Source organism: Chiloscyllium plagiosum, chromosome 20 (genome assembly GCF_004010195.1).
Source record: "Chiloscyllium plagiosum isolate BGI_BamShark_2017 chromosome 20, ASM401019v2, whole genome shotgun sequence".
Lineage (NCBI taxonomy): Eukaryota > Metazoa > Chordata > Chondrichthyes > Orectolobiformes > Hemiscylliidae > Chiloscyllium > Chiloscyllium plagiosum.
Window position 1 is genome coordinate 5550268 of NC_057729.1, and position 16010 is coordinate 5566277.

The 16010-nt window shown below is 43.6% G+C and overlaps 1 non-coding gene across 1 annotated transcript; it reads right to left on the reverse strand.

Annotated features, from left to right (window-relative positions):
* Positions 1-408: 408 nt before the first annotated feature.
* Positions 409-527, reverse strand: LOC122560349. The gene has a single exon (XR_006314719.1). It is a non-coding gene; the product is annotated as a 5S ribosomal RNA (ribosomal RNA).
* Positions 528-16010: the final 15483 nt, after the last annotated feature.

Sequence of the window (16010 nt, forward strand, 5' to 3'; positions counted from 1 at the left end):
CCAGTCTCTGGATTCATTTTAGAAAGAGTTGGATAGAGCTCTCAAGGATAGTGGAATCAAGGGTTATGGAGATAAGGCAGGAACAGGATACTGATTAAGGATGATCAGCCATGATCATATTGAATGGTGGTGCAGGCTGGAAGGGCAGAATGGCCAACTCCTGCACCTATTGTCTATTGTCCGCCTTTCCTGACTGCCACCCGCAGACAGCGTGCAGCCCCAATCCCTTTCTTTCCGCCTTTCTTGCTGATTTTGGCAGCGCTCCGCTCTCCTCCCCTCCGTGTCTCGTGCCTGCAGGAGACTGATGCCAGGCACAGCAGCAGCAGCAGCAAAAATAACCTGCCGCTCCATTGCCTGGCACAAGACAAGTGCAGAGGGGTGACTTGAGCAGCCACTGCTGGCGGAAAAAGCCTACTGCACCTGGTATTCCCAGGCGGTCTCCCATCCAAGTACTAACCAGGCCTGAGTCTGCTTAGCTTCCGAGATCAGACGAGATCTGGCGTTTTCAGACTAGTATGGCCGTAGGCGCTGGCCCCTGCCTTTTCTGCCTACTTCAAGGCGTGCTGGCCAGCCACATTTTCTTTGTTGCTCTTTCTCTTTATCCCCTTTGGCTTTTTTTTCTCTTTTCTCTTTGCTCTTCCTCCTCTGTGCGTGCTTCCCTCCCTCCGTTCCTCCAGCTGCCTTTCAGCCAGCCCTTGCCCACCAGGCTCCTGTAGTCTCCCACATCCCCACACAGGCCCACTGCAAGCCCTCCCCCTGCTTCATAGGGCCGCAGCCTGCATTCTCTCATCCTTCCACACTCCTCCCCCCCTCCATTTCGGAATGCCGGGCACTGACCAGTGGGGTACCGCACGGATCAGTACTGGGACCGCAGCTTTTTACAATCTATCTTCAGGATATACAAGATGGTATTCGCAATAACATTCGCAAATTTCATCAGCTGGGTGGCAGGGTGAAATGTGATGAGGATGTTAGGAGATTACAGGGTGACCTGGACAAGTTAGGTGAGTGCTCAGATGCATGGCAGATGCACTTTCACGTGGATAAATGGATCCTTATCCACTTTGGTGGCAAGAACAGGAAGGCAGATTACCACCTAAGTGGAATCAATTTAGGTAAAGGGGCAGTACAGAGAGATCTGGGGGTTCTTGTACACCACTCAATGAAGGTAAGCATGCAGGTACAGCAGGTAGTGAAGAAGGCTAATAGCATGCTGGCCTTCATAACAAGAGGGATTGAGTATAGAAGCAAAGAGGTCCTTCTGCAGCTGTACAGGGCCCTGGTGAGACCACACCTGGAGTACTGTGTGCAGTTCTGGTCTCCAAATTTGAGGAGAGACATTCTGGCTATTGAGGGAATGCAGCGTAGGTTCACGAGGTCAATTCCTGGAATGGCGGGACTACCTTACGCTGAAAGACTGGAGCGGCTGGGCTTGTATACCCTTGAGTTTAGAAGACTGAGAGGGGATCTGGTTGAGACATATAAGATGATCAAAGGATTGGACACTCTGGCGGCAGGCAACATGTTTCCGCTGCGGGGTGAGTGCCGAAACAGAGGACACAGCTTAAAAATACGGGGTAGACCATTTAGGACAGAGATGAGGAGAAACTTCTTCACCCAGAGAGTGGTGGCTGTGTGGAATGCTCTGCCCCAGGGGGCCCTGGAGGCCCAGTCTCTGGATTCATTTAAGAAAGAGTTGGATAGAGCTCTCAAGGATAGTGGAATCAAGGGTTATGGAGATAAGGCAGGAACAGGATACTGATTAAGGATGATCAGCCATGATCATATTGAATGGTGGTGCAGGCTTGAAGGGCAGAATGGCCTACTCCTGCACCTATTGTCTATTGTCTATTGTAATCAAACTGGTGCAGGTATGAAGGGCTGAATGGCCTATTTGTCTCCAATAATAACTCTGTGATTCTTTGGTCTGGAAAAGGAATGGGAGATGGACCTGAGGCTAAGTACCAGGCACTGCAGGCATGTGGCAGGAGGATGTAGATAATGAGGTGGCATTCTGCCAGTCCAAAAGCACAGGCAGTCTGTTCGCCTCTTCCTGAGGCCAGTCTGACAACCTGTGTTAGCCCTCCCAGTGTCATCTGACTGCAAATCCAGCCATGGCCATCGATCCTGCTGCCCAGAGTGAAGAATTGCTCACCCTCTAATTGGCTGGAAGCTATGAAGGTGGGTTATCTGCCAAAAAGAAATTACGTGAATTCAAGAAACAGTTGGTTATAGCACTTGAGGCTAAAAGGTCAAAGGATGAAAGGGAAAAGCAGGATCGGGCTCTTGAGTCAGATGACCAGCCATATTGAATGACAGAGCAGGCTCAAAGGGCCGAATGGCCTTCTCTTACTTCTATTTTCCATATTTCTATGCTTCCCTATTTTCAAATGATTAATTACTGGACGACTATGAATTCCTTTCATGGCTTCCAGGGCTGATGAAGGTAGACTTATCCCCTACTCTCCTTGTGTGTTAAATCCCAAACATTACATTCGATTGATACAGCCAGTGACCACTGCCAACACCTCCTTTAGTGCCTTCTGTATCTTTCCTGACTAACTTTTTTTCTGGGAACATTGACATTCCCTCCTCCCTTTGTTGGAGCTAGGTACCTCTGATTGCCTCTTTAGTTATAGTCCCAGGTGATGACTTGCAGCTTACCAACCCCATTCCCCATGCTCACCCCGACAGTGGGTGTTATCTTGAATTTGCATGAAGGCCAATTGTACCATTAGGAAGATGAAGATGAAGAGGGAACATCTAACCAACCCCCTGCGACCAATGCTCCAAGGAACAGTAACATAGCAATTACTGATAACTTTGCTTTGTACCAAGAGTGCATCAACAGGTCTGCAGTGCAACAATTTGTGTTTATATAGTGAATTTAATGTTGCAAAATATCCTAAATCTCCAAAGGAGCTTTCTCAGGCAGTTTGTGACTGAGCCACATGAGATATTCACCCAGCTTATGTCAGCAAGGTAGGCTTTATCGAGTGTGTAAAGAAGGAGGATTGAGGCCTTGGGTTTTAAGGAACAATTTCTAGCTCTTACAATGTTGGAAGCTGAAGAGAATGGACAGTTTTACTGGTGTGGGGATGGGAGAAAATGCTCAAGATGTTAGAATTGAAGAAACAGAGGCCTGTTGAGCTGGATGAGCGTAAAGAGGTAGAGATTTTCAAAATAGTGAGAATCCTGTGTGTGAAATCTATTTAGCTTTCTCCATGTTTTAGTGCAGAAGGATTAGTTGCTGTCCATACATTCCTATTGTGGGTATAAGACTTAAACATACTGAAGGACTCAATAAGATTGTGTGTATTACAGTATGCATGTATATTTGGACTTTATATAAAATGGTTGACTTCTATGAAATGATCTTCTGTGAGTTAGTTTTTTTCAAGTGAATGTTTTTTCTAATGGGAGGGATAAGTCTGACTGGGAAATGCCCTGTGTATAAATCTGGAAGGCCTGAGTGATATCTACCTGCTTTTGCTGCTCCAGGCCCAGATGATTTGTCCTGGTCTCCTTGGCCATGGGGAATGGCACATGCAGAGGCACTCTTGGTAGGGGGGGAGGGGGGAGCTGATACCAGTGTGAGAAGCCACTGCTTGCTGCTGTGCTGCTGCCTGCTGCTTGGGTCAGACACTGTACGTTTGACAGCATTCTGGGTGAGCATATTACATTGTGTTGTCCAAGGTCTCTGAACACCTACTTCTAAAGTTGTCTGCAATGTGTGCAGAAGTTCCCGACAGCCAGTGGCCTGAAAAGCATTACACTGAATTTACAGAGCGAGAACATACCTTTTAGTCCGAATGCTTTGTGCAGTTTTGTGTCTTCCATCATTTTTCTGTTTAATTTAACCCCATCAACACCTCAAGCATGACCCCCAAAGGAAGACATGTGCCTTGAAAGACCTGCTGTGTGCTTATGCAAGAAGTCTTATCTTCAATTGCCTGATATGTTCCTATTCATGGCAAGATGCAGGACAATGACCTGTTTCAGTCAATTGCATTGGTCTGTGTGCTATATTTGCTGAGTGTAAAGCAATGGCTGCTTTGTCTTTTGCTCCTCATGGACCACCCTTCTTTTCAATGCAAGGTCTTTCCTGAATGGAATGCTGATGCTCCCTGCTCTTCCAACATTCTGTCTTCTGGAATTTGACATGTAGCCACTCCATAATGCAACTCGTCCTCATTGTATCTTATCGATGATGACCCATCTTAATATTAGAATTACTTAGTGTATGATGTATAGCCACTATAAGATAAGAGGACATTTTAGCCCACTGTGCCTGATCAATACAGGCAGGGTATGCAGTTAAAGTTGTGTCTCATATTGACTGGTCACAGAACAATGTTGTTGTTAAATGTCTTTCTCCAAAGATTAATATAGTCCTTTATACGCATTTTGATTTGATATGGATTCTAGGAGATTGGGGTCAATAAACCAACTTTTCCAACCTTATTAGAACACAAAATCTGGTTATCTTGTTTTCCTGCAGAATTACATTTAACCCAACCTGTTTAGTAGTGGAGAGTAAAGTGGATATTGTCATATTCTGTCATTTGCACTGATTAAAATAATGGTCAAAATAGTTGTGAGATACTGAAGTAGGTTATAATCCAGATTAGGATTCTGTGCTGAGGCAATTGTGGTGAAGGAAATGGAGACAAAGCCTGGAGGCATTTTGGTTGGTTACTGCTGACATTTTGTCTTTAATGTGCATTAGCAAGTGCATGCAGTAGTGATCTCAACTTGATTATCAACTTGATAGCCAAGTTGATTATTTAAAACATTTATTTATGCAACTATCTACTTTTAACCTGAGAGCAAGATACTCAAAGACTGGGCAACATGGTGGCTTGGTGGTTAGCACTGCTGCCTCACAGCACCAGGGACCCAGGTTTGATTCCACCTTTGGATGACTGTCTGTATGCGGTTTACACATTCTCTCCTTGTCTGCGTGGGTTTCCTCCGGGTGCTCCAGTTTCCTCCCTCAGTCTAAAGATGTGCAGGTTAGGTGGATTGGCCCTGCTAAATTGCCCATAGTGTCCAGGAATGTGTTGGTTCAGTGGATTATCCACGGAACTACAGGGTTATGCAATAGGGAGGTGGGCCTTGGAGAGATGCTCCTGATGTGGACTATTGGGCTGAATGGCCTGCTTCCACACTGTCAGGATTCTATGGCTGCACCCCACTTAAACATTGCTTTGCTTGTTGTAATGTATGGGGCTGTAAGGTTTAGGAATAGTATAATAAACAATTAGGATGAAGAAAGTTGCTGTGTTACAAAGAATAACCAGGTAGCAAAGGAGCTCAGTAAGTTATTTTTGTTATTCTGCTATTGCTATCATCTGTTGCCCATCTCTATTTGCCCTTGAACTGATTGTCTGTCTGGCCCATTTCAGATGATTAGATTAGGTTCCCTTACATTGAGAAAACACGCAACTTGGCCCAAAGTCCACACCGACCCTCCAAAGAGTGACCCTTCCCCTACAATTACCCCTGACTAAGGTACCTAACACTATGGGCAATTTAGCATGGACAACTCACCTGACCTGCACATCTTTGGATTGTGGGAGGAAACTGGAGCACCCGGAGGAAACCCACACAGACACAGGGAGAATGTGCAAACTCCACGCAGACAGTTGCCCGAAGTGGCAATTGAACCCAGGTCCCTGGCGCTGTGAGGCAGCAGTGCTAACCACTGAGCCACCGTACGGCCCTAACGACGGTTATGAATCAAATGCACCATTGTGGGTCTGGGATCACAGGTAGGCCAGATCAGGTAAGGACCTATCCTTCTGTCTGTGCATTATCACAGGCCTCATGCTTATGAGGCAACAACACAGATATATGCACATTGTTGTGTCCAAAATAGAGTTTCTCCTGGTGAAACACAGGTCAAAAATTTCCAGGACTGTTTATCCAGAACTTTAAGAACTTAGTAATGTTTGTAAAAAAAAAATCTGTGGAATATGTAATCATTGTTCAGAATGTTTGAAAAGGACTTTCAAAGATTTGCATCAATTGTTCAGATACAACAAGATCTGGACAATATCCAGACTTGGGCTGACAATTATCAAGTAATATTCACACCACACAAATACCAGGCTATGACCATCACTGTTTAAGGGACATTCTAACTCCCACCCTTTGATATTCAATGGTGTTATCATCATTGAAACCCTCACTATCAACATCCTGGAGGTTACATTGAACAGAAACTCATCTGGACTCACCACATAAATACAGCGATTACAAGATCAGTTAAAGGCTAGGAATAGTGTGGTGAGTAACTCACCTCCTGACTGCTCAAAGCCTGTCCACAAGGTACAATTGTGTATACTATCTACAAGATGCACTACAGAAATTCACCAAAGATTCTTACAGAGCACTTTCCAAATTCATGACCACTTCCATCTAGAAGGACAAGAGTAGCAGATACAGGGAACACTACCCCTGCAAATTCCCCTATAAATCACTCGCCATCCTGACTTGGAAATATATCACTGTTCCTTCACTGTCACTGGGTCAAAATGCTGGAATTTTCTCCCAAAGGGCATTGTGGGTCAACCCGCAGCAGGTGGATTGCAGCAGTTCAAGGAGGCAGCTCACCACCACCTTCCCAAGGGCAACTAGGGGCGGGCAATAAATGTTGGTCCAGCCAACAATGCCCATGTCCCACAAATGAATTTAAACAAAGGCATCCTGTGTGCCTATGCCATCTTTGAAAGGCTGCTGTTTACGTGGGCAGGGGTTGGCAAGCTGTCATTGCTGTTCACTGGCACTGTACTGCCACAATTCCCACAGTATATAGCCAGCATGGCTGACACTCCATCTCACATACAACCCCATTCTCTCACCTTTGTTACTGTTTCACCACCAAGCCACACAGCTGATTTGTCTTTTAACAACATCTCATGCAAAAACTTTGTCTCAGTCACAACTACTCAGATACCAATGCCCACTGGGCACCTGTGCCCTGCCAGATCACTCTAAACTGCGGCACTGTACCCTCAGCAGCCCTATTGTCTGCACCACTGTAGCCCTGATTGGAGAATGGGCCAACTTGGTGAAGTAGCACACATTGCATTCAATAGGCAGTGCCTGCTGCATTCTGAGCCCCTTTCCCATCCAAGACCCACCTCAATCAGGCCATCATGCTCCCAAACCCTTCTCCCGACCCTGAGATCTCTGACTGACTTTGATGAACAGCCCATTGACATTCAGATCCCTGGCCCAATATCAGTGTAGCTCCCCAACTGATGAGATGCGACTTCCCTTGACTGTTGCCACTGCTTCTACATGACAGACCACACCCCAGACAGCAGTTGGACAGGTCTCCTGACTGTGAGTGTCCAAAGCTGACTGTGGCCAAGCCCCTGGACTCTATTCCTGACTAATGACGCTGCAACCCCGAGCTCCGCCCAACTCCTTCACTGAACGAACTGACATCTTAGTGTGCGTCAAGACAGACTCTTATTCACAAGTATCTTCTCCATGTGTCTGTGTGAAAAGACTATGTTAATATGTAATGCTGATAGCCTTTGGTTCTGGCTGAAATGCCAATGTGCCAACAAATATGGCATGACACTGTGAGGCATAGATGCTGTGAGTGAGCTCTAAAATGCTGATAGCTTTGGTTCTGGCTGAAATGCCAATGTGCCAACAAATATGGCATGACACTGTGAGGCATAGATGCTGTGAGTGAGCTCTAAAAGAACAAGCAAGCAGTCCTAAGATGCAGCCTAGTCCAATCCATGAGCTGTAGGCCTGGTCTTCCATGTGGTTGCCCTGCTGCAGCTTTGCAATGCTAGTTGCTCAGGTACACTGTAGTGCACATCTGTGTTTCCCAAGCCAGTGGATCCGAGAGTGCCATGAGGATCCTAAGAGGTTGGCAAATGCCAGATGCCAGTGTCTGTGGGCAAGGGGTGCATGCCAGTTAGTATTCATGGATTTTGCCCTGAGATAGTCTGTTCAGTTTCGTGCAACATGGAGACTCCCTGCAGCCAGCGATGAGCTAAAGTGACCAACTACCCAGTCTGACTTCCACATCGAGACATTCAACAACTAATTCACTTGATAAGATACAAAGCAGAATATTAATGATGCTTGTTGTGTCAGTAAGATGTTTAACAAGCTCTAACAGGGAGGCAATAGCCTAATGGTATTATCGCTGGACTGATAATCCACAGAGCCAGCTTATATCTCAGGGACCTGGGAAATTCTGGGGACCCGGATTCGGACCCATCAGAGCAGATGGTAGATTTTGAATTCGGTAAAGAATCTGGAACTCAAGGTCGAATAGTGACTGTGAATTCAATGTCAATTGTCAGGAAAATCACTAATGTCCTTTTGGGACTGAAAGTGCCATCCTTACACCTGGTCTGACCTGTATGTGACTCCTGACCCACAGCGATGTGGTTGAATCTTATCAATTAGGGATGGGCAATAAATGTTGATGACCAGTGAGTTCGTCATCAGGTGAATGAAGTTTTAAAAAATCTATAGTCTTCCTTAATTACAAACTCATGAGTGAGAAACTTGCCTTGTCTCTTGTGAAAAGCATGGAAGCTGCAGTGAGATTCTCTGCCAGCAAGGTAGACCTCATTGGACTTCTCATCTAATTCCACCCATGTTTCCACACACAGCCTTAAATAATCACGCACACAGAACTCAGAACAGACACACGTAATTAAACCCAAAATAACAGAACAATTCAACACTACATGTCGGTTTACACATACTCGAAAAGTTAAAACCAGAAGCCAGCACATTGTCAACTCACAGCGTCAATCCTAAACCAAGTTCAAATGATCATGAAAACAGAGGTTTACCAGTGTCAAATAGATAATTGGCTCACCAATACATCTTTCTCAAAATCTATATCAAAATACAGTGAAGTATAAAAATAGCTTGACTTTGTTATACTCTGACATTCAAATCACATGTACTTCCATTTCAGGATCTCAGCAGGTCCCAAATTGTCGTGTGATTGTGAATCTCGCACCCATGCTGCCACTCAATGTTTGATGCATACATTCTGTTGCTCAGCAGGTTTGAAGTCGTGCTTTCAGCAATGTTAAATCCCTGACATTGAAGTGTGAAGACAAATAAGCCTAGAGTTCAGAAAACCTTTGTATTACATTCTGTCTCATCTTTGGAACTGAAGTCTTCCCAGGAAGAGTCTCAATGTCTCACTGGCTTGTGATTTGAGGCTGCATTTGTCAAAGTTTATATAATTGATCTCTGCCAAGTCACTTGTAAAATCTATGGGGCCCCATGGCCATGCGAACAGTCAGAAAGTGAAGCAGGAATAGGGGCTTGAGCTGAACACATCCTCCCAGAAGCTCAGGAGAAAACCCTTAATTTTAGATGAAAATCTTTCTAGTTTCATCATTGGACTTCTCATCTAATTCCACCCATGTTTCCACACACAGCCTTAAATAATCATGCACACAGAACTCAGAACAGACACACGTAATTAAACCCAAAATAACAGAACAATTCAACACTACATGGCGGTTTACACATACTCGAAAAGTTAAAACCAGAAGCCAGCACATTGTCAACTCACAGCGTCAATCCTAAACCAAGTTCAAATGATCATGAAAACAGAGGTTTACCAGTGTCAAATAGATAATTGGCTCACCAATACATCTTTCTCAAAATCTATATCAAAATACAGTGAAGTATAAAAATAGCTTGACTTTGTTATACTCTGACATTCAAATCACATGTACTTCCATTTCAGGATCTCAGCAGGTCCCAAATTGTCGTGTGATTGTGAATCTCGCACCCATGCTGCCACTCAATGTTTGATGCATACATTCTGTTGCTCAGCAGGTTTGAAGTCGTGCTTTCAGCAATGTTAAATCCCTGACATTGAAGTGTGAAGACAAATAAGCCTAGAGTTCAGAAAACCTTTGTATTACATTCTGTCTCATCTTTGGAACTGAAGTCTTCCCAGGAAGAGTCTCAATGTCTCACTGGCTTGTGATTTGAGGCTGCATTTGTCAAAGTTTATATAATTGATCTCTGCCAAGTCACTTGTAAAATCTATGGGGCCCCATGGCCATGCGAACAGTCAGAAAGTGAAGCGGGAATAGGGGCTTGAGCTGAACACATCCTCCCAGAAGCTCAGGAGAAAACCCTTAATTTTAGATGAAAATCTTTCTAGTTTCATAAATCGCTTGTTAGTTTTGAGCGTGGAATTGTAGGGAACAGCTTAATGTGTATTTGTCACCTTTCTTCTGAAAACAGAACCATAGCCAGCAATCAGTGTCAGTGTCATTATCCGCAGTTGGACAACTCTTGCCAAAGTATGACTTGTGTAAAGCTTGACCACTTAATTTTGCCTAAAAGTTTGGTCTCAAAAATGTGATTCTGTTAGTTTTGGAACATTGTTCCTTCTGCAGCCCACTTAGTGCAAAATGAACAGGACAAAGTGATGATGAACCACAGAAATGTTACAGCGCAGGAAGAGGCCATTTGACCCATCATGATTTCACCAGCTCATCAAGCGAACATCTTTACCCAACATCAATCTCCTACTTTCCCCCTGCCCTTCCCTAGCACATCCAAATAATTAACCAATGCCGTTTTGAATGCTTCAATTGAACCTACCTCCAACACATTTCCAGGCAGTGCACTACATATCCTAACTATTCGCTGTTTTTCCTCAAATCACCTTTGTTTCTTCTGAAAATCACTTTAAACGTTTGTCTTGTCGTTGTGGATCTTTTTTGCAAGCAAGGAATGGTTTCTCCCCATCCATCCTATCCAGCCATGCATGACTCGAAAAACTTCGATCAGATCCCCTCTCAGTATTCTCTCCGAGGAGAATAGGCCCAATGTTTGCAATCTAACCTGTGACTGCGGTCTCTTACTGCTGGAACTGTTCTTGTAAATCTCTTCTGCAATCTCACACTCAAACATGCTCTCTCTCACACACACGCACATGCACATGCACACAGACAGACAGACGGACACACACACACACAGGTCTATGGAGTAAATTTGCAATTGCAGATATATTCTATTTTATTCAAAAAGCACACAAACTGTAGGCAGTCACTCAATGTGACATTTTATACATTCCTACTTTGGAAATAAAATCAGTCTGACTCCAGGTTAGGAGACAGACAGACTCTAACCTCACGCTTTTAATGCATTGTCTGAGCTGAGAAGTCACGTTTTTTATCTACTGATCAAATCTTAAGTTATCTCGGGGCTGTGACTTGAAAGAAAAATTGGGATTTACATATTAATCAATTGAATCCTGCATCCCCATTCTAAGTGATTAAAGACTTAACAGCAATCTAGGTTTGTCTAATACATTGCAAGTGTTGTATGACACTTTGATCTTTTACTTATAAATTCTGTGCCCTACATATCCTGCCTTACTGGGTATCTGACAATGGAGCAGTGCCCCAGAAACTTGTACTTTCAAATAAACCTGTTGGATTATAACTTGATGTCGTGTCATTTTTAACTTTGTCCACCCCACTCCAACACCGGCATTTCCACATCATCACCTCATTCCTGTAATGTACAAAAGAACTGTGCAGAGTCCAGAAGGTAAGGGCCCATGGTGTCAGAGGCAAGGTGCTAGCAAGGATAGAGGTTTGGCTGTCTGGCAGAAAGCAGAGAGTGGGGATAAAAGGGTCGTTCTCAGGGTTGCAGTCGGTGACAAGTGGTGTTCAGCAAGGCTCAGTGTTGGGACAACAACTTTTCACTTTATGCATTAATTATCTACATGAAGGAAGTGAGGGCATTCTGGCTAAGTTTTCAGATGATACAAAGGTAAGTAGAGGGACAGGTGGCTTTGAGGAGGCAGGGAGGCTGCAGAAGGATTTAGACAGGTTAGGAGAGTGGGCAAAGAAGTGGCAGGTGAAATACAACGTGGGAAAGTGTGAGATTATGCACGTTGGTAGGAAGAGTAGAGGCATGGACTATTTTCCAAATGGGGAAAAAAATTCAGAAGTCTGAAGTGCAAAGAGACTTGGGAGTCTAGTCCAGGATTCTCTCAAGGTAAATTTGCAGGTTGAGTCAGTAGTTAGAAGGCAAATACAATGATGGTATTTATTTTGAGAGGACTTTAATATAAAAGATGAGATGTACTCCTGACGCTCTACAAGGTCCTGGTCAGACCATGTTTGGAGTACTGTGCACAGCTTTAGGCTCCATATCTCAGAAAGGATGTACTGGTTCTGAAGTGTGTTCAGAGAAGGTTCATGAGAATGGTCCCAAGAATGAACAGCTTGACATATGAGGAATATTTGAGACCTCTGGGTTTATACTCTATGGAGTCTAGAAGGATGAGAATATTGAATGTCCTGGACAGAGTAATTGTTGGGAAAATGTTTCCATTGGTAGGGGAGACTAGGACCTGAGGGCACAGACTTAGAGTAAAGGGAAGACCTTTTAGAATGGAGATAAGGAGAAACTTCTTCAGCTAGAGAACGGTGAATCTATGGAATTCATTGCCACAGAAGACTATGGAGGCCAGATCATTGAGTTTATTTAAGACTGAGATAGATAGGTTTTGAGTATCAAGGGGATCAAGAGTTACTGGGAGAAAATGGGAGAATTGGGTTGAGAAATGTATCAGACATGATTGAATGGTAGAGAAGACTTGATGAGATGAATGTCCTAATTTCTGCACCTCTGTCTTAGGGTCTTATACTACAGCTGAGGCCAACGAGTGTTTTATACTGAGCAAGTCTCAACTGTGATCATTGATCAACCTCAAGTAGGCATGAAATAGTACAACTGAAGTCAGCACTCACTTTTGCTTAAAGATAAGAAGCAGAAGGAGAGCCTCCTAAATTTGTGAACTCACTCGGAGAGTCATGGAGATGTACAGCAGAGAAACAGACCCTTCAGTCCAACTCGTCCATGCAAACCAGATATCCTAAATTAATCTAGTCCCATTTATCAGCATTTGGCCCATATACCTCTACACCCTCCCTATTCACATACCTATCCAAATGCCATTTAACTGTTCTGATTTGGAGGTTACAGCTTTTAAACGTTGCAATTGTACTAGCCTCCACCACTTCTTTTGGCAGCTCATTCCACGCATGCACCACTTTCTGCATGAAAAAAAGTTATCCCTTAAATCACTTTTAAAGCATTCCCTTCTCTACTTAAACCTATGCCCTGTAGTTTTGAACTCCCCTACTCTGGGAAAAAGACTTTGGATATTTACCCTATCCACACTTCTCATGATGTTATAAACCTCTATAAGGTCACCCCTCAGCCTCCGAGGTTCCGGGGAAAGTAGCCCCAGCCTATTTAGCCTTTCTCTGTAGCTCAAACTCTCTAACACCAGCAACATCCTTGTAAAGATTTTCTGCACCCTTTCAAGTTTAACAACATCTTTCCTCTAACACTCGTTCATATTACTTTTGCTAAACTGACTCGCGTCTAACAGTAATTAGATATTTTCTGCTATATTTTCATGAAATGACTTATAATACTTTCCCCTTCCCCAGTTTCAGTCATGATAAGATAGAAAGCACTATTTTAGTTTGAAATGAGCTTCTTAAAAAGGCAATTCCTATATTTTGATAGTCTTTTCATAATAAGAATGAACAAAATGTATTTAGGGGATAGATATTTTGCTATGTAGAACCATGTATAAAGTTAGATGTCCTTTAAAGTTCGACATCGAATTGTTAAAGAGGCAGACACCTAAGTAAACGACAAGTTATTGCTCAGAATTGCCTCTTTTGAAAGGACTTGCATACCAAAGTCCTTCCAGTTTATTTATACTCTCAGGCTTTATTATCTTTATCTCCAAGTGCCTTTTGTTCAGCAAATGGGTGCTGCTGGAAAGATTGTACCATCTGTAGTTGCCCAGAGAAGGAGATTGTGGACCTTCTTGGAGATCACCTTTGTGACTTGCTAGACCATCATGGAGGACAGTTAGAAACCCATTTACGTCATTATGCGACAAACAACACCATCTGGGCCCAATAGTGAAAGCATGTTTCCATTAGTGAAGTAGTTGGGTTTTTATGATAACTTGAAAGCTTCATGGACACTTGTATTCATGCCAGCTTTTTAATTCCAGATATCTTTTTTAATTAGATTATGTACAGTATGGAAACAGGCCCTTTGGCCCAACAAGTCCACATTGACCCTACGAGGAGTAACCCACACAGACCCATTCCCCTAGCCTATATTTACCCTGACTAATGCACCTATCACCATGGGCAATTTAGTGTAGCCAATTCACCTGACCTGCACATCTTTTGGATTGTGGGAGGAAACCGGAGCACCCGGAGGAAACCCACGCAGACATGGGGAGAAAGTGCAAACTCCACACAGACAGTGGCCCAAGGCGGGAATTGAACCCGGGTCGCTGGAGCTGTGAGGCATCAGTGCTAACAACTGAGCCACCGTGCCGCCCCACTTAAACTTAATCTTAAACCAAATTAAAATTTTCAAGCCACCACACTGGGATTTGAACTAATCTCTGATAGCAGATTCAGTCACATAACCTCTATCTACTGCACGTGGACAATTCCTGTAAGACTTCATTAGTTGACAGGCATGGCAGTGGTAGTTGTAACCAAAGTCAAAACTGGATTCTGGTCTCGATCAGATCTAGTTGCAGTGGCAGGTTCCCTTTCCTGAAGTATGTTAGTGAAGTAGTTGTGTATTTATAACAACATTGATGTGTTTATTTTGCTCTCAACCACACCTTCTTTGTATCATCAGCAGCTTTCTTCTTCCCTACATTGGCGATGCATGTTTTTCACCTCCAGTTCACTGGACCCAGCAGTAATCCAGGCTGCACTGAAGGCACGTCCACTGAGAATTCATACTCTGGTGGTTAAAACCTCTAGCTCCTCCAACGTCAGGACTCCCCAGATGCGATCATGTCATGGAAGTCAGCACAATGCTGGTATACAATGACAGTAAACAGCAGCCAGTACCTGTCGGCTAGACAGACCAGTGGAAACCAAGATCAAAGAAGTTATAAAAGTTCAAGGGCAACCAGTTACAACCAGCCCAAGGGTTTTATATTGGAGAAGTGTAAATCAGAGATCCTGGCATTTAAACTGCCTGAATATGTGCACTTTACACCTCCCCAGCATGTTAACAGTGAACGATGTTGGCATGATCTCATTGGATGATTTAATCCCAACTGTACACATATGTCAGTATTATCATAGCAGGGACTAAAGCATTGTAACCTCTTAATATCATTCCTCTCTCCGAAGCCCCCTTTTTTTATATTTCTGTATTATTAATCCACACCTGTAACCAACTATTTTCCATTCAACCAATATGTCAATGACAGGTGTGCTAAACATGCCAGACTTGCCCCTTGACAGCAAGTTAAGGTGTGAATGATACTCTGAAATGATTAAAATTCAGTCCTGAGCTGAAATTCCGTGTGTGCAGTGCAGGATGCTATCTCAGTAAAGAAGCTGAAACCTCCATTTGGAACAGCCACGAGTAAGTTTTAAGTTAAAGAGATGCTTAAAGGTGTTCTTGCCATTTCACTTTGCCTTTTGGTTGGAGTGGGAGGCGGATCTACAAAGGAACTTAGGAAGCTTTCTGAGACATCTAGTTGAGATGTTGCCAAAGCTTAAATAACACCAGGGCTAATGTCCTCCCGAAGACAGTATATGGCATGGGCTGCATCACAATGTGCCAATGTGACACGCTTCCATTTTGATGTGGACATTTTAGTTGTTGCAGACCCCAATTATGCAGATTATATGCTTTAATGATCCTCAGTGTTAGGAAATGAATATGTATCTCTAAAGTATCCAGTTGTTCTGATGGTGATGTGGCTGTCTGTTCCCTTGTTAGATATTTGTACGTCAGTGGAAATACCTGTTACTATTTACCTCTCAAAACCTTGCATAGTGCTGAAATCTCAGGGATGAAGCCAAAATATTCTCTGGGCTAATGAAAAAAACTTAAATTTTACAAATCTTACACAAGCCTACAACCCCTCAGTTCTTGTACTGAATCTTCCTGGG